Consider the following 26,528-nt stretch of genomic DNA (forward strand, 5'->3'; position numbering starts at 1 on the left):
TTGTCTTAACATCTTGTTCACAGACTTTAGCCCTGAGAGTCACATTTCAATATTTGTTATGTATATACTAAGAGGGAGAGGTCTAATTCTCTCAAGTTTTCTCTTATCCCTCTGGAAAGAGAAAGGCTTAGCATTTCTTGTGTAGTGTGTGTAGGAGAGGTAGTAACTGAATCCTCAAACCCACCTTATAGCTGTTCTCATTTGCATTCTTGGCCCCTTACAACATTCCTGTCCTAAGATTGTGATTTTCATTAAAACTCTGAGGTAAGAGAAGAATATTTTATTCTTTTTAAATATCCTGGTTATTTTATATTGGAATAAATCTGTTTAAATCTGTAAGTATTTTCTAGTTTGTTGTTGTTGTTGTTGTTTGTTTGTTTGGCCCACTCACCTCTTATGGTACTGAAATTGAACCCAGGGAATTCTACATCTACATCCCTGATTACTATTATTATTTTTTTTTTTTGAGACAGAGTCTTTCTAAGTTGCTGAGGCTGGCCTCAATTTTGTGATTCTCATGCCTTTGCCTCCTGAGTCACTGGGTTTATAAATGTGTGACACCACACGTGGCACAGATAGTTTTCCTAATCTTACCTGGCCCATAAGCCTACATTTTTACCCTCTAAAACATCTTTCTTTTTATAACTATATTTTGCCTGCTGATGTGTATAGCACATATAAAGTACTGGTGCAGCTGAATGGATGAAAAGATGTAAAAGAAAGTCAGGTACTGTCTGTAAACTTCATCAGAAGAAACAAAACTCAAAGAGTAACCAACCTCAAGACAAAAAGCGTTTAGAGCAGATAAATATCCTGAACGAGCAAATGATATTTAGAAAAAAAAATGAGAATAAGATGTAAAAAATGAGAATAAGTTTTAGGTAATCATGGATTATATTTTTCTGATAATATAAAAAATGCATGTTTATTTCCTTGGTTTACTAAAATCAAATAGTTAATTTTCTATCATTGCATATGAAAAAATGCAAAGAGAGTTTTATACAAAGATGTATAAAACCGAGTTTTATACATATAGTCTTACTTTAAATATAATTCTTCTGTATGTGCTTTGCTTTATATTTTATACATTTCCTTCTATTACTCTGACTATTAAATACAAACTTTGATGTCAAGTAATGCTTATCTTTGAGAAAATTTATGCAACCAGTTATCAGATTATGACACCAAAATTGGGTCTGAGCAATGGCAATCTTCTGCTTAATTTCAGGTTTTTTTGTTTTTAAATAACATCCTGTAGCCTACATGACAGGAATCTGAAAGCATAAGTGTTCTTGCATGAGTTTTACTGGAATTGTGAATTATATAGGCTAAATATATCAAACCTTCAGTCAGCATTGTGATAGATGGCTTGCCAGTAATGATGTGGACTTTGAAGTATGGGCATCCCAAGTGAATGGGAAACATTCTGATTCATAATTTTTCATGCTTAAGTACTTGAAAATCCATTAGCTTATTAACATTTTATTTCAGGTGCCCCAAGATAGATATGTTTAATTTAGCACAAGTCACAACTTAATGCTTGAATAAAGATCTGATTGTAATAATAGAGTGTATCTATATGTGTAAACTAAGTCATATTGTGTTGGAACAATAATAATAAAAATTCTAGAAGATATGAATTCCAGACCATCTTCCACTTGATAAATTTATTTTTTTTCCGTTGTCCCCATTTACTCATGTCAAAAATGAAGATGCTGTATTGAATACTTCTACGATTCTTTCCAGTGTTAACATGCAACAATGCTGTTATGGATGTTGGGAGCTTATGACAAGTTTAGCCTCTCCCTCTTTTTCCCTTCCTCTATGCAGTCTTTGAATAGTTACTTAGCACTTACTTAGTGCCAGGTGCTGTTCTGGTTTCTATGCAGAGAAAAAAAGAGGGAAGGCTAAAATGAATTGTTGTTCATGAGAAAATAGGTTAACAATCAGGTTCCTTTAAGGTGAGGATGAAGGCTCAGAGAACATGAACAGGTATAATGGAAAAGAGCACTGAGCTGGGTGAGGATCCTTTAAATTAAATGTGAATGATAGCCTCTTTGTAGAAGTGACATTTTAAAAACTATTTTATGAATTTATATTTAATGTGTAACAATGCACAAATTTGAAGCATGCAGGTTGATGGATTTTAACAACTGTATTCATAGAAGAACTCACTATGCTAGTGGTAAGAGTTTTCTCTACATTTCTTCCTGCCATGCCCTGCCGATAATCTATTTTTTTTTACCTAGGTTAGCAATTGTTACCTATCCTAAAATTTAATACTGTTGGAATGATTGAATATGAAATCCTTTATGTCTAACTTCACTCAGTCAACATAATTTATATGATATTCCTAACATGATAATTAATAATAACAATAATTAACAATTTTTGAGTGTCAGGCACTGTTTTAAGTGTTTTGCAGATAATGATTTGTTTAATCATTACCACAGCCCAGTTAGTCAGTGCTGATTCTCACATTACTGGTGAGAAGAAAGGCAAACAGTTTGACAGCAAGAGTGCACTTGGATTCCTGAAAATACACTTGACCCTCTGTGCTGTGCTGGCTATTAGAGTGATAATCAAGGGTGAAAAAAAGTTAGCAGTGCAGATCCCAGTGAAGGCATGTCCTAGGTAGAGGATAAAGGCAGACAGGTTTGGGAAAGAGCTGCATGTATTTGCAAAACTAAGAATCTATGGCCAGACAATTGTGTTCATACAGGACAGATGGGTGGAAAAAGAGATTAGAGTCCCTGTAGGCCCCAGAATCTAGAAAGGAATATTGATTTCATTTTTTTAAAATCTAGAACTTTTTGAAAGATTGTTGTTTTTATTTTGTTTTTTTAAAAAATAATAATTGTGGAAAAATATCAATATAACATGAAATTTACCATTTCAACATGTGTAGTTAAAAGAGGATTAAATACATTCATTGTCTGGCAGTTATTACTAATATCCATCTCCATAACATTGAGAAATGAAGCTCAATACTCATTAAACATTAATTCTTTGTTCCTTTTTCTCATCAACCCTTGGAAATCACCATTCTATTTTCTGACTATGAATTTTCTGCTCTATGGTCCTCATTTACATATATTCTACAGTATTTTTCATTTTTGTCCCATTTTTCATTTATAATTAAATAGTGTTTGGAGATAATTTTCAATTCACATGCACTGTCAGAAAGTAAATCAGGGTGATGCTGTCTCCTTTAGCCAGTTTTTGTACATCTTAAAAAATGAACACAGTGTCACAATCAGGATATTTACAATGATACAAATAAGATACAGAATATTTTTTTTTCATACAATGATCTGCCACATTTTTAAATGGCTGCAATTATTTTTTTCTCTTGCCTCAACCCCTATCTAAACCCTGGCAATCACTAATCTGCTATTTCTTTGTATAATTTTGTCATTTCAAGAATTTGTATGAGAAAAATTCTGCAGTGGGTAGTTTTTTGAAGTTGAATTTTGTATTCAGCAAAATTCTCTTTTTTGTCACACAAGTAAAAAAAGGTCTTCATTCATTTAATAAATCATTTAAAGGCTGGAGTTGTAGCTCTGATGGAGAATGCCTGCCTACCACATGTGAGTAACTGGGTTCAATCATCAACACCACATAAAAACAAATAAAATAAAGGTATTTGTCCATTTATGACTTAAAAAGTCACTTGAGTGAAAAAAGCATACAATATGCAGCTAAAATAAGAACAGTTATTCTGGTAGATGTGAGGAAAATACTCAGACTAAAGCACTGAAATAGAAATATTAAAACTATGAAAGAAAAAATAAGAGGACAGGAAGTTAATCAGTAGACATGTCAGAAAATTTCCAGAAAAAAATGGAGAGAATTGGGATTAGATAATGCTGAAAGAGAAAATTGCTACAATATTTCCTAAAATGATAAATCTTTGGAGTCAAGAAGCAGGAAAAAAATTGAAAACCATATATACTACAGTTTAACTATAGAATTTCAAGAACAATGAAGATCTTTTTTGGTGGGAGGTGGGTACTGGGTATTGAACTCAGGGGCACTAAACCACTGAGTAACACCCCAACCCCATTCTGTATCTTATTTAGAGACAGGGTCTCAATGTGTTGCTTAGATCCTCATTTTTGCTGAGGATGGCTTTGAACTTCTATCCTTGGGCCTAAGCCTCGTGAGCTGCTGGGATTACAGGCTTTCACCAGCATTCAAAGTAAGAAGATCTCTTTTTAATATATACATTTTAGTTATAGATGTACACAACACTTATATTTTAAATATTTATTATTATGTGGTGCTGAGGATTGAACCCAGTGCCTAACACATGCTAGGCAATCCCTCTACTACTTAGCTACATCTCCAGTCCAACAAAGATGATCTTAAAAACAGCACACAAAGAACAACAATGAGAAAATAACAGACAGCAATAATGGACAAAGTAATGTAATAATACCTTCAGGAAACCATGGAATGTAACTGTAAGAATATAATTTTGTATCCTGCTAAACCAACATTTGAAAGTAGAGAGAAGGTGAATATATTTTCATATAAGACTGAAAATTTATATTTCTAAGCAGATTACTGAAAAATTGAGGTTGAGGAAACATACTGAATGTAGAATATAATACGGTGTTAGAAATGCTGGTCTTCATTTAATTTCTGTAGTTAGAAAAGTTTTACTAATTTAAATATATCTATATAAAAGATGGAGATAGAAAATTAAAGTAACTGTTTGGCACTCTTGTGAATGGCTTCAGAGTATAATGTAATGTCCGTAGTGGGTACAAGAAGGTGAGGGTAGTGATTATCCCTTAAGTTGAGGGATATCAATGATTTTTGTATGCCAATGAAAATTATCTGATGGAGATTCAAGAGAGTGTGAATACATAGGAGGAGCAAAACACTTTTGAAGGGGATGTGGGGTAGGGACTAGGCCATTCCCAGAAGAGGACCAAGATCTGACAGCTATGAAGTGTACAATTTCATAACTGTATGTGGTCATGCTTTGAGGCACTTAATAAAGTCAGAGACACTTTCACTTGAGCAGGTCAGAAACTAGAAAACAGGTATGGATGTATGTTGTTTGATAGATGTACTCATGAGAAATTAATGGGTTTTTTGTGGACTTGAAGTCTCTCTGAATATTGCAAAGACCTTTGAGTTCTGGGTGACATTTGCCACTGGAAGAGAAGTGAAAGTGTTAATAATCACCCAGAGTCTATAGTAAACAAGGGAACTCACTATTTTGTGAAAAATATTGAGTGCTGATGCAGTTACTCTATGTGGAGATAAAGTTTTTCCAGTGAAGTTGAGAGTTTCAGATGAAGGGGGTCAGGAACAAAATGTTAAGGGAGTTTGCAAGGGGGTTAAATGTGTCAATTGTCTCTGAGTTTTATAAGAGATGGAATGACAATTAGACAACTTTGATACAGTTAGAAGACTGTAAGCACCTGTGGATTGAATGGATAGTTATGGTGGACAGAGAGCAGAAAGTGGGTGTATAGGCCTAGTCTTCGTGTTCTCACCTAGACCACTCAACCATTCCCAGAAATTGGGCCTCTCCCCCCATTCAAAGAGCTCAGATGATGGAATCCAGGAACATGGTAGAGTTGAATTTTTTGATGGCTGAATTTCGACCCTTATAGAAGTAGAACAGTTGAATGCATGTGTATCAGAAAATAAATTTCAGCTCCATGTTCCTTCCTGAGGTTTCCCTGTGGGTTATTCACTCTTCCCTCCTGCTGTTCTGGGATCATGTCTATAAATAGTCTATGTGCAGGCTGTTGCAAAGGCTGTGCTTTCCAGGAAAAATAGAGTAACTTGTGGGGTATTTGAAGTCTGGATTTTAGAATGGAAATTGAGAAGAATTGGCAAATTTTAGTGAGTGACCATGATAATAAGGTGCTTAGATAGTAAAGAGGAAAAAGTTAAGAGCAGTGGGAAGTCTAATGTACCTAAGCAAGTGTTAGAGTGAGTATAATAGTCAGTGGGAAGTGAAGATCAGGAGCTATAGAAAAATGGAATGGGAAGAGGAGCATTTGGAGCCTTGGAAGAAACAGCACTGAGAAGAAACTCAAGATTTCCTGGGCTTTAAGGTATCTGGGACTTGTACAGAGAAAGGGCAAGAGAGTTGGCTAGTGTCTGCTCATGACTTTGGTGGAAGCTTGATCTGGGTAGACAAGATGCTCTAAATGCCTCCTGGAACTGCCTCTGTGAGCATTTGATTCCATTCTCTGGCAGCTTGGAATGTCACCAAAGAGCAATGTGTCTAGGAGCACTCTAGCTTTATTTACAGAGCATGGAGAATGATGTATGGAGATAAAGTAGTGATATTCACCACTAGGTGCCAAACAAGAAAGGAATTTGACTACTAGAGTCCAAATTAGTTAAGTTTGTGCTGTATGCACCCCCATAGACAAAAAAAAAAAAAAAAACAACTACTATCTAGGCATGTAGACTTGAGGTTGCTGTAGATGGGTTTCTGTGCATGGCTGTGCACATGTGTTCTGTGACACATAGCAGACTGGGTGTGTAAAGGATATGCTTCAGCCTAGGGCACAGTCCCTCTGCCCCAGTGGCCTCAGCTCCTGTAAAATATCCTTAGTGCTTTTCCAAGTGTTGGTTTCTAAAGTGCAGAAAGTTCTTTTGGTTGTTTCTCTTGTGACCACATCCAGGTTAAGTCACAGGATTCTTTTGTCTGAACTAATATTCTGAGAAAAAATCATGTCCCTGGGACAGGGTAAGTAAAAGTTGGAAAGTATTATGTTGGTTCAAGCAATAGAATTCAGCCTGTTGACTCAGTTGTCTGTTATGTGATTTACACAGAATCCCACTGTGCATAGTGAAAGCCTCAGTGACCAAGATTATTCTGAGAACTTCATATTTTCTTTCACATTTTCAGGAGGTGTGATAAAGGCTGCCTCACTGACTGTGTTAGACCAGGTCATGGGCACTGCCTGGCAGTAGGTGCATGGTTAAGTTTGATGTCTGCATCACTGCTGAGTGCACCTGGAGTGATGGAGATCTCTAGAAATTTCTCTTGTTGACTGCAGGAAGCTGAAGCCATGATGCTACTGGTGATGTATGGTAGGACAGGAACTCTTTCTGTGCAGACTGAACATCCCTAGAAGAGTGGAACATTAGAAAAACTTGGTTCCATTTGAGTTGGAAATTTAGTGTTTAACTTTGATGATGAGTTTAATATCCTGGAAGCAGATGTGGGAAACATGAGGCCCATGCAAATGACTTGGAGGCAAACACTTTTCTTGCCTGCCTGCAGGACTGCTCTCCAGTTTTCATGGTATACTATGAATTAAAATAGCAGAAATCTTATGACAAAGATTCTATGGATAACTAGATGGGAAAAAAAGTAACTAGGTTATTTAAAGCCAAAGAATATGTTAGAGTGGAGCTCTAACACTGAGTATGGTCCTCAGTGTTCAAATAGTATCTTTCTGGTAATTTTTGTGAATGCTTGTGACAGAGTTTATCTCCACTTCCCCATGAGAGTGAAGATATGGCAGAAGGCACTTTATCCAGCCTCTGGAATTGTGATATCATACTCAGCCAGGTGCCAGGGGTGAATGCTAAGTTTTGCTTAGTTTCTTTTCTCTCTATGTGGAGTTCAGGGATAGTGAGTGGGCCTTCCAACCTTAGAGGACTTTATATGTGTACATAATTATCAAATACTGGCACAGATTTAGGAGTCTTAATGGATTACTAAGTTTCACATCTGGTTAATGTGAAATTATTTCTCATGAGGGCTCACTATTTTTTGAAATCAGAGCTGAACAAAGCTTAGCTAGATCTAATGGCTAGAGTATTTGCTTCCAAATGACAGTCTCAAGTATCCAGTCATTATCCAGGCAGTAAGTACCAGCTATGTACTAGGCTCTGCAGACAAAATGATCAATAATATGGCCTGACTCTTGAGGACTTGTGGTTCCATTAGTGTGATATAGCAGCTTCACAGCAGTTCATCTCATGTACCCTTTTTCAAAAATAATATCTTTATTAAGATGTACTCTACCCAAAATAAAATTCACTTGTGAAGTACCCAGTTCTTGTTCTAGGCATTAGCACATCCAGACTGTTGTGCACCCATCACCACTGTCTATCAGAAATTCTTCTCTACCCCAAAAGACAACACTTTACTCAATTGTAACCATTCCCATTCTTACTTCTTCTCTAGCTCAAGGAACCATGATTTTTCTTTCTCATTGATTTTTCCACTCAGAAGATTTAATACAGATGAACATACACTGCATGTCCTTTTAACACCATTTTTGGCCTTAATCAGCTCTTTTTCTTTTCTCTTATCTTTTGATGACCCTAATCTTATATTTCACTGACTCATTTTTTTTGTACTTCTATGGCCTGTGTTCTGTGGAATAAAGGAAAGCCACACTTTTCCTCAACTAGTACTTATGAGAACCCTCATTTTTGTCACAATCCACTGGTCTCTGTTACTAAATTAATAGTCTGATAAAGGTAAAATGACAAAAATGACCAAAACATAAACACATAAACATAATAAAATGATCAGAGAAGCCTTTTCCAAAGATAAGATATTTAAAAAATTTTGAAGAAGGATCCAGTGACACAAAACATTGGGGCTAGACACTTGGCACATCATTTGCAGAGGAGCTACGGTGAGCAGGTGTCTGGTGAATTTAAAGGCCTGAAACAAAGCCAGAGTGGCTGCAGTGCTGTGAGGAGGGTGAGCACAGTTGAGAGAAACAGGCCCAGATTACCTGGGGCTTTGTCATTGAATGCAGGTTTGGATTTTTTTTCAGATGCAGGATAAGGTTTTAAAACAGGAGAGTGCTATGATCTGATTTCTTTAAATAAAATCTGGCTGCTCTGTGGATAATGGGTAGCAAAGATCAAGGCGGAAACAAGTTTTGAGAAGATTTTGCAGAGATCCTGGAAAAGGGCACTGGCAGCCTTGGACAAAACAGGACAGAAGAAATGAAGCAGATTGGGGACATGAAAAATCTATGTCAAGGCCCATTTTCCTGCCTATTGCTTGCACATCACGTGTCACCTGCCACCCATTCATGGATCACACAATGTTAGTCTGAAGACTGCTCACAGAAAGTAGTTGGGTCATTGATCACTGCCCCCTGATACCTGCAAGTCCATTGTCATAGTACCCACTGTTTTGTTTACACATGACCACAACCATCTTGGGATACCCACTGGAGACTACACATTTGCCATCAACACTGCCACCATCTTGAGGCATGGCCACCTCAGTCTGGGGACACTGGCCAGGGCCTGAAAATATATTGGCATAGTACTTGTGGGTCTGGTTGCATCTGAGTTCTTTCTTCTCGGTGTGCTAGTGGCCACCATCTGAATGCCTCTTTGCAAGGCCACTCCTTTGTGTAAGTGCATCCCTCTGGCCTATCTGAAAGGGGAAATGGCATTGAAATCTTAGAACTGCAGCAAAGCTGAGTCTGGGGAAGCTGAAAAACAGGTTCATCTGATTGCAGCTCGGTTTGTGTGGACCAGTCTGAATCTGTCAAGCTGGGGAGAGCCAGAGACTAGGGGCAGTTCCTCAAGGGAGCTCAGGTTGGAGAAACTAGAGAAACTCAGGCTCTCCCCAGCTCAGTGAGTCTTAAACTGCATGGGGAGAGAAAGGGCTGTCTACAATGGGTGAGAAGACTTGAAGAGGGAGTAGGAGCATCTTGCCATCTGCTCACATACCCAACTTGTCTGGCACCCAGCAGAATGGAGCTACCATCAAACTTCAGACAATACTACCTATTGGTGGAAAAGGAATGTTCAGAAAAAATTCGAAAGCCTATAAAAGGTAATATTTAATATTCAATTGAGATTTTCCTTCTTTCCCCCTCTCTCTCATATCTCTATGTTCTTTGAATGCAAATATTTTTATTTATCAATTTATTGAGGAATGGGATGTTTTAATAATATATTAAAGATTTGCTGTCTATCTATATCTGTCATCTATTTCTTTTTTCAAAATCTGTGTGTGTGTGTGTGTGTGTGTATATATATGTATGTATGTATATATATATATATATATATATATATATATATATATATATATATATATATATATATATATTTTTTTTTTTTTTTCCTCACCTCTTTGTCTCCATGAGGAATGGGATGTTTTAATAATATATTAAAATTTTGCTCTCTATCTATATCTATCTATATCTATCTATCTATATCTATCCATCTATATCTATCCATCTATATCTATCTATCTATATTATCTATCTATATCTATCTATCTATCTATCTATCTATCTATATATATATATATATATATATTCTTTTTTTCCAAATCTGTATGCATATATATATTTTTTCTCACCTCTTTGTCTCCATGGATTCTCTTTCTCTCTTCTCTCATACTAAAACAAACCTCTAGTAACTCTTTTCTCACTCTTACTGTAAATTTTTATCTCTATATTCTCTCCTTCTCCCTGAAAAACCACACGTCTTACATTACTTCTCTTACGTCATTGCCCATAATTAGAAAGTGTGAACCCTTTTAGCAAACTTACTATTTGAACTGTAGATAACAATTTAACACATTATTTCTGTTTATTGTGACAAAACTGAAGCGACTTTAATAGGAGCTACTAGAATTAAAGTTGAATTGTTTGCATTGGGTGCTATTAATATTGGTCTCTCCTTTGAAGGTGAGGTACTGGGAGACTTCAGGGATGCTATAAGATGACAGGGTAGAAACTACTACCTCAGAGTTATACTGCTAGGCGGGGGGAAAAAACACAAACAACATGAAAATCAAGAGATCAATGTGCCTCATAAAACCAACATGTTCCAACAATGGAATCCATAAATGACAGTGTAGAAGAAATGTCAAACAAGGAATTTAGAAGATACATAATTAGGCCAAACTTTAAAATGAAGGATGATATAGTATAGGAAATACAAGAAGTAAAATGTCACTTCAAAAAAGAGCCAGAGATTATGAAAAGAAATCAAGTAGAATTCCTCAAATGAAGAAAACAATAAACCAAATTAAAATTTCAGTGAAAAATATCACCAACAGACTAGACTGCTTAGAAGGAAAAAAAAAATATCAGGTAATGAGACAAAGTGTATACTCTTGAAAAATAAAGTTAACCACACCAAGAAGATGGTAAGAAATCATGAACATATTTCTAAGAAATATGAAATAACATGAAAAGACCAAATTTAAGATTTATTAAAACAGAGAAAGGCTTGAAGTTACAAACTAGATTAATGCAGAAACTTTTTAAAAAATGTCAGAAAATTTTTCTAAATCTAAAGATTGAAATGGAGAATCAACTACAAGAGGCTTACAAGACCCCCACTGTACAAAATTACAGCAAAACCACACCAAGGCACATTATAATAATAGTGAATAATAAACAGAATAAGAATAGAATTTTAAAGCCTGAAAAAATACATATGGTTGGGGACCAATTCAGTTTTCAGCTGATTTCTCAACTCAGATTCTCAACGCCAGGAGGTCCTGGAATAACATATATCATGGTATAAAAGAAAGTGGATTCCAACCAAGATTTTTATATGTAGCAAAATTAAGCTTCAGATTTAAAAATGCAGGCTCTGAGAATCTGCCATATTTGGAGAAGGACACAGATAAGGTACCACAAGATTGCAGATGGGGAGGAGGTATCAGGAGAGCTTGGTAGCATTCAGCCACCAGAAAGCATCCTTTTCAGATGATTCCACCCCTGCTTAGGAGTCTTGACTCAATAAGGAGTAAATTCAGTACAAAATAAGTAAATAAGAGATCCACAAATCAGAGGCAGAGAATGGAAGGCATTAGGTAGAAAAGTGAGAAGCAGAGAGCAAGGCGTGGGTGAGCCTGACTTTATAGTTTCCCTCATATTTGAACAAAATCTGTTTATAACAGACTTAGCTCAACAGTTTTGTTGGTAAAATTCAGCTACATTCTCACCACAATTATTAATTGGAAAGCCTCCTGGGAAAAATGTGCTGTGAAAAGTTTAGAAAATTTTGGATTAGACAACCCTAATTATACTTTACCCAGTGTGGGTAGAAACAACATTTAATTATACTTCATCCTTTACCCAGTATAATTATACTTCATGATTTAGTGCTTAGTATTTGTGCCTACTCACAAAAATATACTGTTTTACCTTGAATGATTATAAATTAGGAGGCATTCTTAGAACTTATTTATCTTTGATAGCATGAATCTTTCCTTCAGTCTAGACTTGCATGCTCATTATTAGAAGAGGTAAATTATTCTATTTGAGAGAAAAATTATGTCCTCTGGTGATATGTACAATGTGTATATTTTTATAATTGGAGGCTATAACTTAATGCATGAAGCCATTTTTAGAATGACTTATGGTGAGTATTTTTTGGTATTTAGAATCTCACCTTTATGAAGTCTGTGTTCATGGTCTTTTTAAAACCTATCTTTCATTCTATGAAACCATTGATATACCATTATTGCCTAATTTAGTACTCTTAATTATCATTTATCAGTGATTTTTAGAATTTGGTATTATATAAAAAATCTACATCATGCCAAGAACTTTGGAAAATTAATTCACTCCAGATACTTTTATTAACATTTTTCTTAATTTCAGTCTGGTTTGAAGCTACTATATTTGGACTGAATTTACTTAGTCATATTTTTGCTAAATTTAAGAATTTTGTCTGTAGAAATGAATGTGAAAAAGTACTTGTGTCGATTCAATTTGAAGTGAAAGGAGGCATTGGCAACCTGCCTTTGGCTGATCTCGGATCCTTGGTTGTGAGTGGACTATCTAGTTATTTAGTGCTTAGCCTTCATCTACTAGACTGTTTATGAATTTGAATAAATTGTAAATGCCCTGGGTACAAAGAAATAATTTCTTTGATCTTATGATGAAATAAAGAATATTTGCAGTCATGTAATTTTTGAAAATTATCTAGTAATTAAAAATTTTAAAAAAACCTATTTCTGAATTCTTCACCAAAAACCATCCTTTATTTACTACAATTTTGTGTTATTACTATGCTTCTTAATGTCTTTAGGAATACATAATAGTTAAACCTTGGAAAGAGGCAATACAAAATGGTAGGTAAGAATGTGGACTTAGAAATCTGACTGACTGTCTTGGTTCAAGTCCTGGCTCTAACATGGCACATCCATATAGTCTGGGGCACACTAGTCAACCTCTCAGGATTTTTGTTTCCTTTTCAGTAAAGACAGAATAATAATAATAATGCCTGCATCAGGATTGCTGTTGGATAACCTGTTCAAAAACGTGTATAAATGTGTAAATCTTTGGACCTGAAGTAATACCTAGGTCATAGAAAGACCATCCTAACTTTTCTTTCTTGCTTGCTTGCTTTCTTGCTATCTTTCTTTATTTTTTATTATTACAGGAGGTTTCTTTTATTCAGTTTCCTCTCCATAATTTTAGTTGCTAGGTCAGCTGCAGTCCTAAATTGTTGCATGGAAAATTCCAGAAATAAAGAATTCATGAGTTTTAAATATGTGCTATTCTGAGTATAGTGATGAAATGTTGTTTCTTCCCATTGAGGACATAATGATGACTTTGTCAAGTGTTTTCATGTTTTATACACAATCTGGGTGTTATCAGATTGTTGCAATAATATTTTGTGCTCAAATAAGCCTATTTTACTTAATAATTGCCCCCAAAGCATATGAATAGTATGCAAAGGTGGTGTCAGGGCATAAAACATGAAGAACAGATTAACTCCTGTACTCTGGGGCAGCATGAAAGGTACCTAAAAATCCTTTTTTGTGCATGGAAGTTTATAGTTTTCATGGTTTCAGACATCTGTTGGGAGGTCTTGAAACATCTATACCCTGGAGCCCAGGGGGAAGAAAGGTTGTGTTATTACTTTTTTGAATGATTTCAAGACAGAAAGAGGCAGTGGTGGAGTTTTTCTGTTGGGTTTAGTTCAAATTAGTACGAGCAAAATTTTTCATTTCTGATTATTCTCATGTGACTGGAGAAATGAAAATTATTTTTTAATGTTTTTTAACAACTGTTCAAATTCATAATAGCAGTAGGTAAAAAAAAAAAAAAAAACTGATGAAGTAGTAGTGAAATAAGCATTTTGAGCTGAGTTTAAGTTATGCAATTTTAAAGGTACTATCCAAATTTCTCAGTGCTTTTTAAATGGTATTGTTCTTGGTTACAGAAAATTCTTGGTTTGATTCTTGGTACGAAACTGAAAGTGAAAAGCACATCTTCTCTTTGCTTTCTTTTCTCACCTTCCACATTAACCCTGAAAGGAAAATCCATCCTGTGGACAACCCTTCAAAGATGCTGTTTGTCATTCAAGACCCTGTTTTAGCAGACAGAGAAGGTACTGGAGATCCGGACCTTCTTTTTTTGTTATTCTGAGAAAGGGTCCCACACTCACAGTCTTAGAGAAGGAGGTGCACAGCAGCAATGACAGATATTTTGCCCTCTGCATCCTACAAATGTGTCTCATTTTACATGGTAAAGCTATGTAATGTATCTGAAAGTGTGTGTGTCTGCACATATGTGCATGTGTGTACCAGAAAACCAGTATTCATATTTTATTTTATTTTGACCTTTGATAATTAGATTTGATAATTTTAATTTGATAATTAAGTAACTAATTTATATAATTTTCATATATTATAATCTTTATTTTTTATTAGTTGTTCATAACAATACAATGATCTTGACATATCATACATTTGAATCAAATGGGGTATAATTTCTCATTTTTGCAAGTACACAGGTTGCAGAATCACGTTGGTTATAGAGCCACGTATATACATACAGTGATACTAGTGTCTATTTTATTCTGCTGCCCTACCTATCCCCCCTTTCCTGCCCATCCCCTTCCATCACCTCTATCAACCCAATCTAATGTGCACATTTCTTTTTTTTTCTCACATCATCATACATGTATTTTGTATAATGATGAGGGTCTCCTTCCATCTTCTGTGCAGTCCCCCTTCTCTCTCCCATTCCCTCCCACCTCTCTTCCCTATTTAGTGGTAATCTTCTCTCATGCTCTTCTTCCCTACCCCATTTTGAGTCACCCCCCTTATATCAGAGAAGACACTTGGCATTTGTTTTTAGGGATTGGCTATCTTCACTTAGCATAATCTGCTCTAATGCCATCCATTTCTCTGCAAATGCCATGATCTTGTTATTTTTAGTGCTGTGTAATATTCCATTGTGTATAAATGCCACATTTTTTATCCATTCATCTATTGAAGGGCATCTAGGTTGATTCCACAGTATAACTATTGTGAATTGTGCTGCTATAAACATTGATGTGGCTGTGTCCCTGTAGTGTGCACTTTTTAGTCTTTTGGGTACAGTCTGAGAAGGGGAACAGTTGGGTCAAATGGTGGTTCCATTCCCAGCTTTCCAAGGAATCTCCATACTGCTTTCCAAATTGGCTGCACCAATTTGCAGTCTGACCAGCAATGTACAAGTATACGTTTTTCCCCACATTCTCACCAACACTTGTTGTTGTTTTACTTCATAATGACTGCCATTCTTACTGGAGTGAAATAGTGTCTTAGAGTAGTTTTAATTTGCATTTTTCTGATTGCTAGAGATGATGAGCTTTTTTTCGTGTATTTGTTGATTGATTGTTTGTATCCTCCTCTGCGAAGTGTCTGTTCAGGTCCTTGGCCCATTTTTTGACTGGGTTATTTATTTATTTTGTTGTTTAACTTTTTGAGTTCTTTGTGTACTCTAGAGGTTAGAGCTCTATCTGAAGGGTTAGGGTTAGGGTTAGGCTTAGGGTTGCATTTTGTAACAGAAGCCCTTCAATATATCTATGTGATTTCCTTCATTCTAAGACTTCATTTGGGAATGTCAAATCTTATTCAAACAATGATAGGCTATATTTTTTTAAGAGCTGACAAAAAAACAATGATTAATTATGTTGAAATGATTTGAAGATACTTCTATAAAATGTAATCATTTTTAAATCAGCACAAATATTCCAACAATGAAATATCTGTTTGAAAATGAAAAAAAAAATAAAAGATAGCCTCTTGCCTTCCTTGGGTGTTATTATTGTTAGAATACCCATTTTATGGCATGTTGGTTTAGGGTTTACCTTGTTTTTTTTTGTACCAGGGATTGAATTAAAGGACATTTGACATCTAAGCCACATTCCCAGACCTATTTTGTATTTTATAGAGAGGCAGGGTCTCACTGAGTTACTTATGGCCTCACAGTTGCTAAGGCTGGCTTGAACTCGAGATCCTCCTGTATAAGCCTTTGGAGCCACTGGGATTACAGGTGTGCACCAGCATGCCCGGCTTCCATGCAGTTTTAATGAACTTCTTAAATCACAGTAAAACCTTGCATGCCTATTTTAAATATTCCCTCAACCTTATTCTTTTATTTAGCATTTTGACCTAAAAAAATCCAGGAGAACAAATCTAAACTTTAAAGACTATGCTGCAGTCAAATAGTTTTGACAGTAAGAAATAGGTTTTAATACACAAATTACAATGTAATTTAATAACTGATATATATATATATATATATATATATATATATATATATATATATATATACACATTTATGTATATCAGATATATATATATATATATATATATATATATATATATATATATTTCAGTTTCTTAGCTTACATATTTTTTCAGAAAAAAAGAGAGAATCAGATTTGAAGTGCTTGAGAGTCATGAAATTGAATGACAATATATATATATAAAAAAAAAAAACAATAAAAGTTAGTTGTTATGCATGCTACAAGTATAAGTTGTTCTTATTAGTCCTTACCAGAAAAATGAGATAATTGACCATTATACAAAACAGTGATAAATAGTGTGTAAATGTAGACACAATGTAAAAGGATATCAATTATTTTCCCATAATTTCTGGGAGAAAGTTATGTTTATTATTTTGTTATTCATAAGCTAGTTTACTTAAAATTTAATCTAATATTTTGTAGATTTTTTTGTGGAACAATAATTGGCCATATCATGCTAACCTTAATAAGAGAGCTTAAAAAGCACTCTTCTATCAAGAGACAAAAATATGTCTTCTTAATCACTGTAGAATGCCTTCAAAGGTAAAGGGAGGAGAGCAGAGAAAAAAGGTACTATAGATAAAGAGTGATCAAATTATTTTTATGTGAATCTGTGAATATTTAATAATTAATTCCACTATTATGTATAGTTAAATGCACCAGTAAGCATTTTGTTTGAAATAATTTCACTTAAAAAAGGAAATAAAAAAAGAAGGACAGGAATGGGAGTTCTGTCAATCAAAATCATTTTTTATCACATCTAATTCCTGTGTAAAGGAATTGGGTGTCACACTATTATTATCACTACAACATACTTTATATGTTCAGTAATCTATTTCTGACCTTGTTTGGGAAATAAGAGAACAACTTTTATACAAAGAACACTCTACATGGTGACACTTATACAAGAGTTGAAAGTATTTTCACACATTTTTCATCAAGTGCACACCTATAATGAACCAAATGCTTCAAAAATTTTGGCCATAACTTCTGAGAAGAAATCAATTACAATTAAAGAGCTATGGATTTTTTTCCAAGTCTGAAAATCAGCATATAAAAGATCTTAAGTTTGAAACTGCCTCTTTTTTTTTGCTTCTGCCCCACTATGAAACGTTCAGCCTGTATGCTGAAAGTCTTCTGTGGAAAAAAAGCAGCATCACCCATTTTCTGTGGTTTATGGCCAAAAGCCAAGACTGACCTAGTAACAGTAAAGCATTTAAATACCCTGTCATGACTCTGTCATTAGTTTATATTTTGCCCTCAAGAAAAGTATATATATATATATATTTTTTAGGAAAAAATTAAAATCAACTGGATTCTTGTCAAGTTATTCACATTTATCTCTCCACACTTGCATTAGTGTCACATTGCTCTAGATTCTAGTGACATTGCACCACTGGTGATTCCACAAGTGTTCTTTCTTATCTCATTGTCTTCATGCCCCTCTTCTCTCTGTGTCACAATTTCTCCTTTTCTTTCAGGTGTTACCTTACATATGAGTTCCACTGAAGTACCTCAAACACTGAAACAAATTTGGGACAGAAGTCTCTTCTAAGGGTTACAGTAATATCCTGTTTTATCCTTGTCATAATGCCAATGACTCTGTATTGAAATCAACTGCTTGCCTGCTTTTCAAGCTATGGTATATGGCTGTTGAGTGGTGTCCATTATCATTTCCATGTTGTCATCCCAGTGCTTGCCAGAACACCCTAGAATATTTTTGTCAAATTCATGCATAAGTGGTGGAAAATCAAAAGCTCTGATACACAGTCATAATGATAACTTTGTATGAAAATATGGGTATATTGCTTTTCATAGTAATTTTGTATTGTGGACATACATATCTATTTTGCATTCTTATGAACAATGAAAAGTTCTCAACTTTTTTACTGATTCATGCTTATAAAATCTTTGAGACAAATTATAATTCTTTTTCTCTCCACTTGCTACAGAATTTGAATCTTGATTATGGGAGCTTCTGCCTGAACAATTACTAATAAGCCAAGACAAGTTCCACTTTTTAAAAAAACCATAAGGATATACAGAGATATTAAGAAAAAGAATAAGAAGAATAATATTGTGTTTTTCAGACTGATGATATAATATTTGTATTGTTTGATGAAATGTATGATGTAAAAACTTTATTGAAAAGGATGTGTGTATCATATATATAATGAAATTCTCAAAAAATTAAGCTTTATATACATCTGTAAGAAAATTTGAAGTGCATGTGCAAACCAGTTTTTATTGAGATGTTTTCAAATTGTCTAAATGCTAACATTTAAACGTCATTCAACAAGCAAATGGTCAACACTAATTTGGTGAATCTAAATATCACATTAATGATAGATTATATGTATTTAAAAAAATGTATCCCTGAATATGGATCCAGATATTTAGGTAACATTAGTTTGGTATTCCATTTACTATATTGAATAATGGGTTAATGTATTAGAATTATTATACTGCCATCAAACATAGAGCCTTTCAATTTTTATAATTTTAATTTGAAGCATTGACTTAAGACTTGTTTCTAATAAAATCAGTATTTGCTTAATATTTTTTTTAAAAATTTTCTCTTTGTTTACACAATCTTGGAAAATAATAGTGAAGTTTCAGATTCTAATATAAAGAACTTTTGTTCACTGAATAATTTTAAAGTGAATTGCTGACATATGCTGTCATTTATGATATTTTTATTATTTTCTACAGATCAGAACATGCTAGATAACAATACAACCTTCATTCATTATCAATGATTTTTCAAATATTACCAAGTAACAGAATACTAGTTAATCATATAAGTTTTATAATAAGGTCGTATTGTAGTTATCTAGCATGTTCTGATTGTAGTAAAAACTAAATATATCATGGGTGATGTCATATGTCAGCAATTCACTTTAAAATGCTTCAGTGGACAAAAAATACTTTAAATTAAAATGTGCAACTTTACTAATATATTTCATTATTGTATGAAGAGAAAAGGCAAAAAACATTAAGCAATTGCTTTTGCTCAAATCAGTAATAATACATTCTATCATAATGCCTTCAACCACTTAATCCTCAAATTATTTTCATTCATTGCTAGTAGCATGATATTGTCCTTTATAGCAAAATATTTCAGAGCATGAAATGAAGTTAATTGTTGTATTTTATAGATGCCTTCAGATTCAAATATTTCTTAGTCTCTTCTTTACCTTTCTCAGGGAGAAAGCATGTAGAATGTGCTTAAGATGGATTTTCTCGTTTCTTTATGATTGGAACTAGATTACATGTTTTTTTGGCAAGAGTATCATAGAATCAATTCTCTGATTTTCTCTTTGAGTCACATCATGTGACATATAATATCCTCACTACTGCTGATGGTAATATTGGTTATAAAGGTGGTATTTGCAGTATTTTACTTTGTAATTAAATTTTTTTAGGGAGAGATTTTGAGACTATAAATATCTTTGTAATAATCAACCACTATTTTTTTTTATTTAATTATACCTATACAGATTCACGGTTTGTTTTATTGAGTATGTTGTTACTTGTTAATATTTTAAAGAAATATTTTTCTTTCAGAAATATTCTTTTTTGACAGTTTCAGATTTATAGAAGATTTATAACAGCAGTGCAAAGAATCCCTAGGAAATATTTCTCAAATGTTACTATTTCATTAACTTGTTTTATCTCTTTTTCTCCATTTCAAAAATGATACATAATAAGAAAATTAAATTATGAATATCTATTCTACAAATCTTATTCAAAATTTGTCAGTTATTTCAACAATTGTCTTTGAACCAAAATAAATCCAATTTTGGGAATTTTTTTTTTTTTTATTTTTTATTGTGGGTTGTTCAAAACATTACAAATTTCTTGACATATCATATTCCACACTTTGATTCAAGTGGGTTTTGAACTCCCACCTTCACCCCATACACAGATTGCAGAATCACATCAGTTACACATCCATTGATTTACATATTGCCATACTAGTGTCTGTTGTGCTCCGCTGCCTTTCCCATCCTCCACCCTCCCCCCTCCCCACCTCTCCCCTCCCCTCCCCTCCTCTCTCTCTACCCCCTCCACTGTATAACCCTGAGGGTCTCCTTCCATTACCATGCAATTTCCCTTCTCTCTCCCTTTCCCTCCCACCTCTCATCCCTGTTTAATGTTAATCTTCTTCTCCTGCTCTTCGTCCCTACTCTGATCTTAGTTACTCTCCTTATATCAAAGAAGACATTTGGCATTTGTTTTTTAGGGATTGGCTAGCTTCACTTAGCATAATCTGCTCTAATGCCATCCATTTCCCTGTAAATTCTATGATTTTGTCATTTTTTAATGCAGAGTAATACTCCATTGTGTATAAATGCCACATTTTTTTTATCCATTCGTCTATTGAAGGGCATCTAGGTTGGTTCCACAGTCTTGCTATTGTGAACTGTGCTGCTATGAACATCGATGTAGCAGTGTCCCTGTAGCACCCATAGCACAAAAGTTAATAACTAGAATCAACAAATGGGACTTACTCAAACTAAAAAGTTTTTTTCTCATCAAAAGAAACAATAAGAGAGGTAAATAGGGAGCCTACACCCTGGGAACAAATCTTTACTCCTCACACTTCAGATAGAGCCCTAATATCCAGAGTATACAAAGAACTCAAAAAATTAGACAATAAGAGAACAAACAACCCAATCAACAAATGGGCCAAGGACCTGAACAGACACTTCTCAGAGGAGGACATACAGTCAATCAACAAGTACATGAAAAAATGCTCACCATCTCTAGCTGTCAGAGAAATGCAAATCAAAACCACCCTAAGATACCATCTCACTCCAGTAAGATTGGCAGCCATTATGAAGTCAAACAACAACAAGTGCTGGCGAGTATGTGGGGAAAAGGGTACACTTGTACATTGCTGGTGGGACTGCAGATTGGTGCAGCCAATTTGGAAAGCAGTATGGAGATTTCTTGGAAAGCTGGGAATGGAGCCACCATTTGACCCAGCTATTCCCCTTCTTGGTCTATTCCCTAAAGACCTACAAAGAGCATGCTACAGGGACACTGCTACATCAATTTTGGGAAATTTTAATATCAATTATTCACTGTGTCCAGTGGTCTCATTTTTTCTATCTCCTTTAATCTGGGACAATTGCTCAGTTTTTATGGGCTATTTATGATATCTATGATTTTGAATGCTGTATATCAGTAGTAGTTTTTTTAAAATTTTCTTTCAGTTTAGAATCATATGATATGTTCTCATGAGTGGATTCAGATTATGCCATTACAGGAAGACCATCATGCATACAATGCCTAGTTCTTACACTAGAGCATATTCTGGAAGCACTGACAGACATGGTCACAAACTATGGTCAGCCTCTAGTAATGGTGGAAAAATTGTAGGATCTAGAGTTAGCCTCTACTTAAAAGTAAGCAAATATCTGGGGCCTCAATGACACAGGCACAAGAAACTGTGAAAGTATGTAGTGTCACTTGGTTCCATCACTGGTTATTTTTCGCTAATTATTTGGTTAAGAAGTACCTGCCAGTTTGGTCCATGATAAACCTAGTATTTATATACCCTTTGTATTTCATAAATATTTTGGGTGGTGACACATTGTGACTTTATAAATATCTGTTTGGTCCTTAAATTTTCATCCACTAGAATTAATATTTTATAGATGATTCCTCCTTGTGTCAAATGATTACTATCTGGTGGTCAAATTATAATTTTTAAAATTTGATTCTACAAAACAAATATAACACAACCAACCATAAGTGGGCAACAAGATAAAGCTTATAATTTTGGTACTCACGTACCTATATAAAAACAGCTGCTGCTATTTAAAGCTGATTACACATCTTTTTGATGTGTTCCCATTTATCCTGGAGTACTTTTCAGTTTTTCACAAAACAAGGTGTTTCAAGCACATCATTTATTTTTTTGTTCCAGACCTGTAATTAGCCATTTATCCTATAAGGTCTGTTCTCTGTTAGAGGAGGAATGTCTAACCAGTATTTGTGATGGTTGTCATTATTGCATTTGGAGTTTTCATGTTAAGGACACACACACACACACATATATGTACATATGTGTGTGTGTGTGTGTGTGTGTGTGTCTATATATATATGTGTGTGTCTTTATATATGTATATATGTGTATATATATGTGTATATATGTATGTATATATATGTATATATATATATATATATATATATATATATATATATATATATATATATATATGTATATATGTATATATGTATATTTATTCTTTTTAATACGTTTTTAGTTGATAATGGTCCTTTACTGATGTATGGTACTGAGAATCAAACCCAGTGCCTCACACATGCTAGTCAAGTGCTCTGCCACTGAATCATAACCCAAGCCACAAATGTGCATATTTCATATAGAAAACATGCAAGAATCTTTTGTATATATCCTGCTTTTGCATGTATATATTCATATAAAAAAGATTTATACTGATATACTACATATGCATGTGTAAAAAATATTCAATTTAGAATTTTTTTATGAATTAGAAATAGTCCAAATATTCTTTAAGAATTCTGTTTTTATATCTGTAAAATAATGTAATATGCAATCAGTTTTTAAGTAAAGAGAGATTTATAGAGTATATAGTATTTCAAATATAAAGAATATTTAAAACACTTAGTGGCTTTGGGCGGGGCTGCCAGTCCATACCGCCAGGGGCTGCCACATGCCCAGCCCCGCTTGCCCGTGCCCTCCACTCTCCCGCCATGCGCAGCTTCCACTACAAGTTCTTGGAGAAGCCCAAGCGCCGGCTGCTGTGCTCTATGTGCAGGAAACCCATGTGCGAGCCCCTGCAGGTTTCTACTTATGGCCACCGCTTCTGGGACACCTGCCAGCAGGAGTTCCTCAGTGAAGGAGTCTTCAAATGCCCTGAGGACCAACTTCCTCCAGACCCAGAGCTGGAGGTCCAGATGCTAGGCCTGCCCATCCGCTGCATCCACAGTGAGGAGGGCTGCTGCTGGAGTGGGCCACTTTGTCATTTACAGAGACACCTGAATACCTGCAGCTTCAATGTAGTTCCCTGCCCCAATCGCTGTCCAGCCAAGCTGAGTCACCGTGATCTGCCTGCAAACTTGCAACACGATTGCCCCAAGCGGCGCCTCAAGTGCGAGTTTTGTGGCTTTGACTTCAGTGGGAAGCCTTTGAGAGCAATGAGGGTATGTGCCCCCAAGAGAGTGCGTACTGTGAGAACAAGCGTGGTGCCTGCATGATGCGGTGACTACTGGCCCAGCATGCAACTTCTGAGTGCCCCAAGTGCACCCAGCCTTGTACCTATTGCACAAAGGAAGTCAATAGGTACAGAGTCACCAGTATCAGTGCCCAAGGCTGCCTGTGCCCTGCCCTAACCAGTGTGACATGGGCACTGTGGCTCAGGAGGATCTGCCAAATCATCTGACAGACAGCGGTAGGACAGCCTTGGTGCTATACCCGTTCAAAGACTCCGGTTGCATGCACAGGGTCAGATGCCCCTTCTTCCTGTCAACCCCTCTTTAGCCCATGAAGTCCTAAATGAAGGCTAGGATTCCTGGCAGTTTAGTTCTTTGAGGTCCTTCCCCCTGCTGTCCAGCTGCAGGTGCTTCCTAGCACCCTGTCTTCCTCATGCAGAGTTGGGCTCCTGCTACCCCTGTGTCTTCCCCTTTTGGTAACAGTCCTCCCTTCCCTCATTGCCTGGGGCTTTGCCAACAGTACCCAAAGCTGGCAATGGTGCGGCAGGTGGAGGAGAGTGTGAAGCCACCTCTGGCTATGATGTGTGCCCTGGTGAGCCAGCAGTGGCAAGAGCTGCAGGAGCTGCGTGGAGAGCTGGAGGACCTATCAGTAGGCAGTGATGGAGTGCTCATCTGGAAGACTGGCAGCTATGGGCAGAGGCTACAAGAGGCCAAGCCCAACCTTGAGTGCTTCAGCCCAGCCTTCAAAACACATAAGTATGGTTACAAACTACAGGTGTCTGCACTCCTCATTGACAACGGCAGTGGTGAGGGCACACATCTCTCTCTGTACATTTGTGTGCTACCAGGCACCTTTGACAGTCTCCTTGAGTGGCATTTTGCCCGTCGTGTCACGTTCTCCCTGCTAGATCAGAGCAACCCAGGGCTTGCTAAGCCATAGCCATTCATTGAGACTTTCCACTCTGACTCAAACTGGAAAAATTTCCAAAAGCCAGGCACGTGGTGAAGCTCCTTGGATGAGAGTTCTCTGGGCTTTGGATATCCCAAGTTCATCTCCCACCAGGATATCCAAAAGGAAAACTATGTGCAATGTAATGCAATTTTCATCCGTGCCTCTGTTGAACTGCCCAGGAAGATCCTCAGCTGAGTGCAGAGGTTGCAGGCTCAAGGGGAGAAGGGGGTATGGATGGGACATGACTTATAAGTCTACTGGTTGAACCTGGAGAGGGGGCTGGACCCCCTTTCAGCTGCTTATGCTGCCTGGGTTGTTACCCTGTTCTCCCCCTACCACCACCAACCACAGGTGCCTCCAATTGATGCTTCAGCCCTGGCCCCTCCTGGAAGCAGGTCTATGGGATTCAAGGGCTGGAAACAAGTGACCCCAGGACCTGTCTCCCCTCCTGGGCAGGGCAGGTATGCCTTGGTGCCGGCCACATTCTACCTGGACTGAGGTACCTATTCAGGTGCTATGTCCCAAGAGCCCTAGGGGGAGGGGTTGGGAAGGGAGGTGTAGTTAAAAAAATCTGTCTTGAAATTGATTTTCTTTCCCCAGCTGTGTCCTTTCTGGTTATTTATTTCCTTAGCACCATGAAGGCACAAAATGGGAGCTCTGATTTTTAATAAATTCTGAATTGTATTTATTAACTTGGTTCTGGCCTGTCTCCTCCGAGTTAGTTAAGGCCCTGGGAGGTTGGGGCTAACTATGCAAAGGACCACTGAGAGAAGTAGTGCTGCCACTATGACCCCAAGATCAGCTGCCCTGCTGTGTCGCCCTCTGGTTGGCACCAGGGGGAACCACAACATGCATTGGAAGAGACCTGTTGCTGCCTCCTGGTGTTTAAATGGGAAAGGTGCAGGATAAGGCTGGAATCCTCAGTTCTTTACTCACCAAAAATTGAATACTATGTCATAAGCAAGCCCCAGCTCCAGGCCTCTGGTTTTGGGGATTGAACCCAGGGACACTCCGTTAATAAGCTACATCTGCAACCCTTTTTTATTCAGAGGGGTCTCAGTTGCTGAGGCTGGCCTTGAACTGTGATCCTCTGCATCCTGAGTTGTATCATCAAGCCAGGCTCCTGCTGACAGCTGCCATTTATTTAGTACTTTCTGGTTATAGGCACTGCCATGAACTTAATGCAAAATATTTCTTTCCATATAGCAGTCAAGTTAAATTAACTTTTACATCATAGTTAAAGGACCTGTCTTAAGTGGGCCTTATTGAAGTTAATGAGACAATACATGTTTCTGACATTTATTCTAAGTGCTTAACAAATGTTAACCTAACTGAAGCAAGCCTACACATGGGGACTGAATAGAGGGGTCTTCAATGTACAAGGCGAGATAGGGTTGTGGCTCAGTCATAGAGCGCTTGTGTAAGACAGTGGGTGTAGAGCACTTCTTTGAGACACTGGACTTGATCCTCAGCAACATAAATAAAACAAAGGTCTACAACTAAAAGAAAAAAAAAGAGACACAAGACACTTCAACTTTTTTGTCTATCCTTCATATAGGCCTAAGTGGCCACCTGCAGTGACCCATATTTTACCAGCAAGGAACATTAGTGAATTATCAGTTCTCTTTCAGCTGGTCTAGGACAGGGCTGAATTTCTCTTTTTCCCCTGGTGCTGGGTATCCTTGTGCATACTATCTTTATGATCTACTGAGCTACAATTCCAGACCCAAGATTTTTTTAAAACTCTAGAAATATCTGGAAATGTAGCTCCAATTCTGGCAGTACAATTGGGCTTGCATTTGGCAAGTTTCTAAGCTACATGTAAATGAATTCTGCTCAATTC

General features: G+C 36.2%; 1 pseudogene; it reads left to right on the plus strand.

The window, feature by feature from the left end:
• Positions 1–23,274: 23,274 nt before the first annotated feature.
• Positions 23,275–24,880, plus strand: LOC114081524 (TNF receptor-associated factor 4-like; annotated as a pseudogene).
• The last annotated feature ends 1,648 nt before the right edge of the window (positions 24,881–26,528 follow it).

This window comes from Marmota flaviventris, chromosome 13, assembly GCF_047511675.1.
Source record: "Marmota flaviventris isolate mMarFla1 chromosome 13, mMarFla1.hap1, whole genome shotgun sequence".
NCBI lineage: Eukaryota > Metazoa > Chordata > Mammalia > Rodentia > Sciuridae > Marmota > Marmota flaviventris.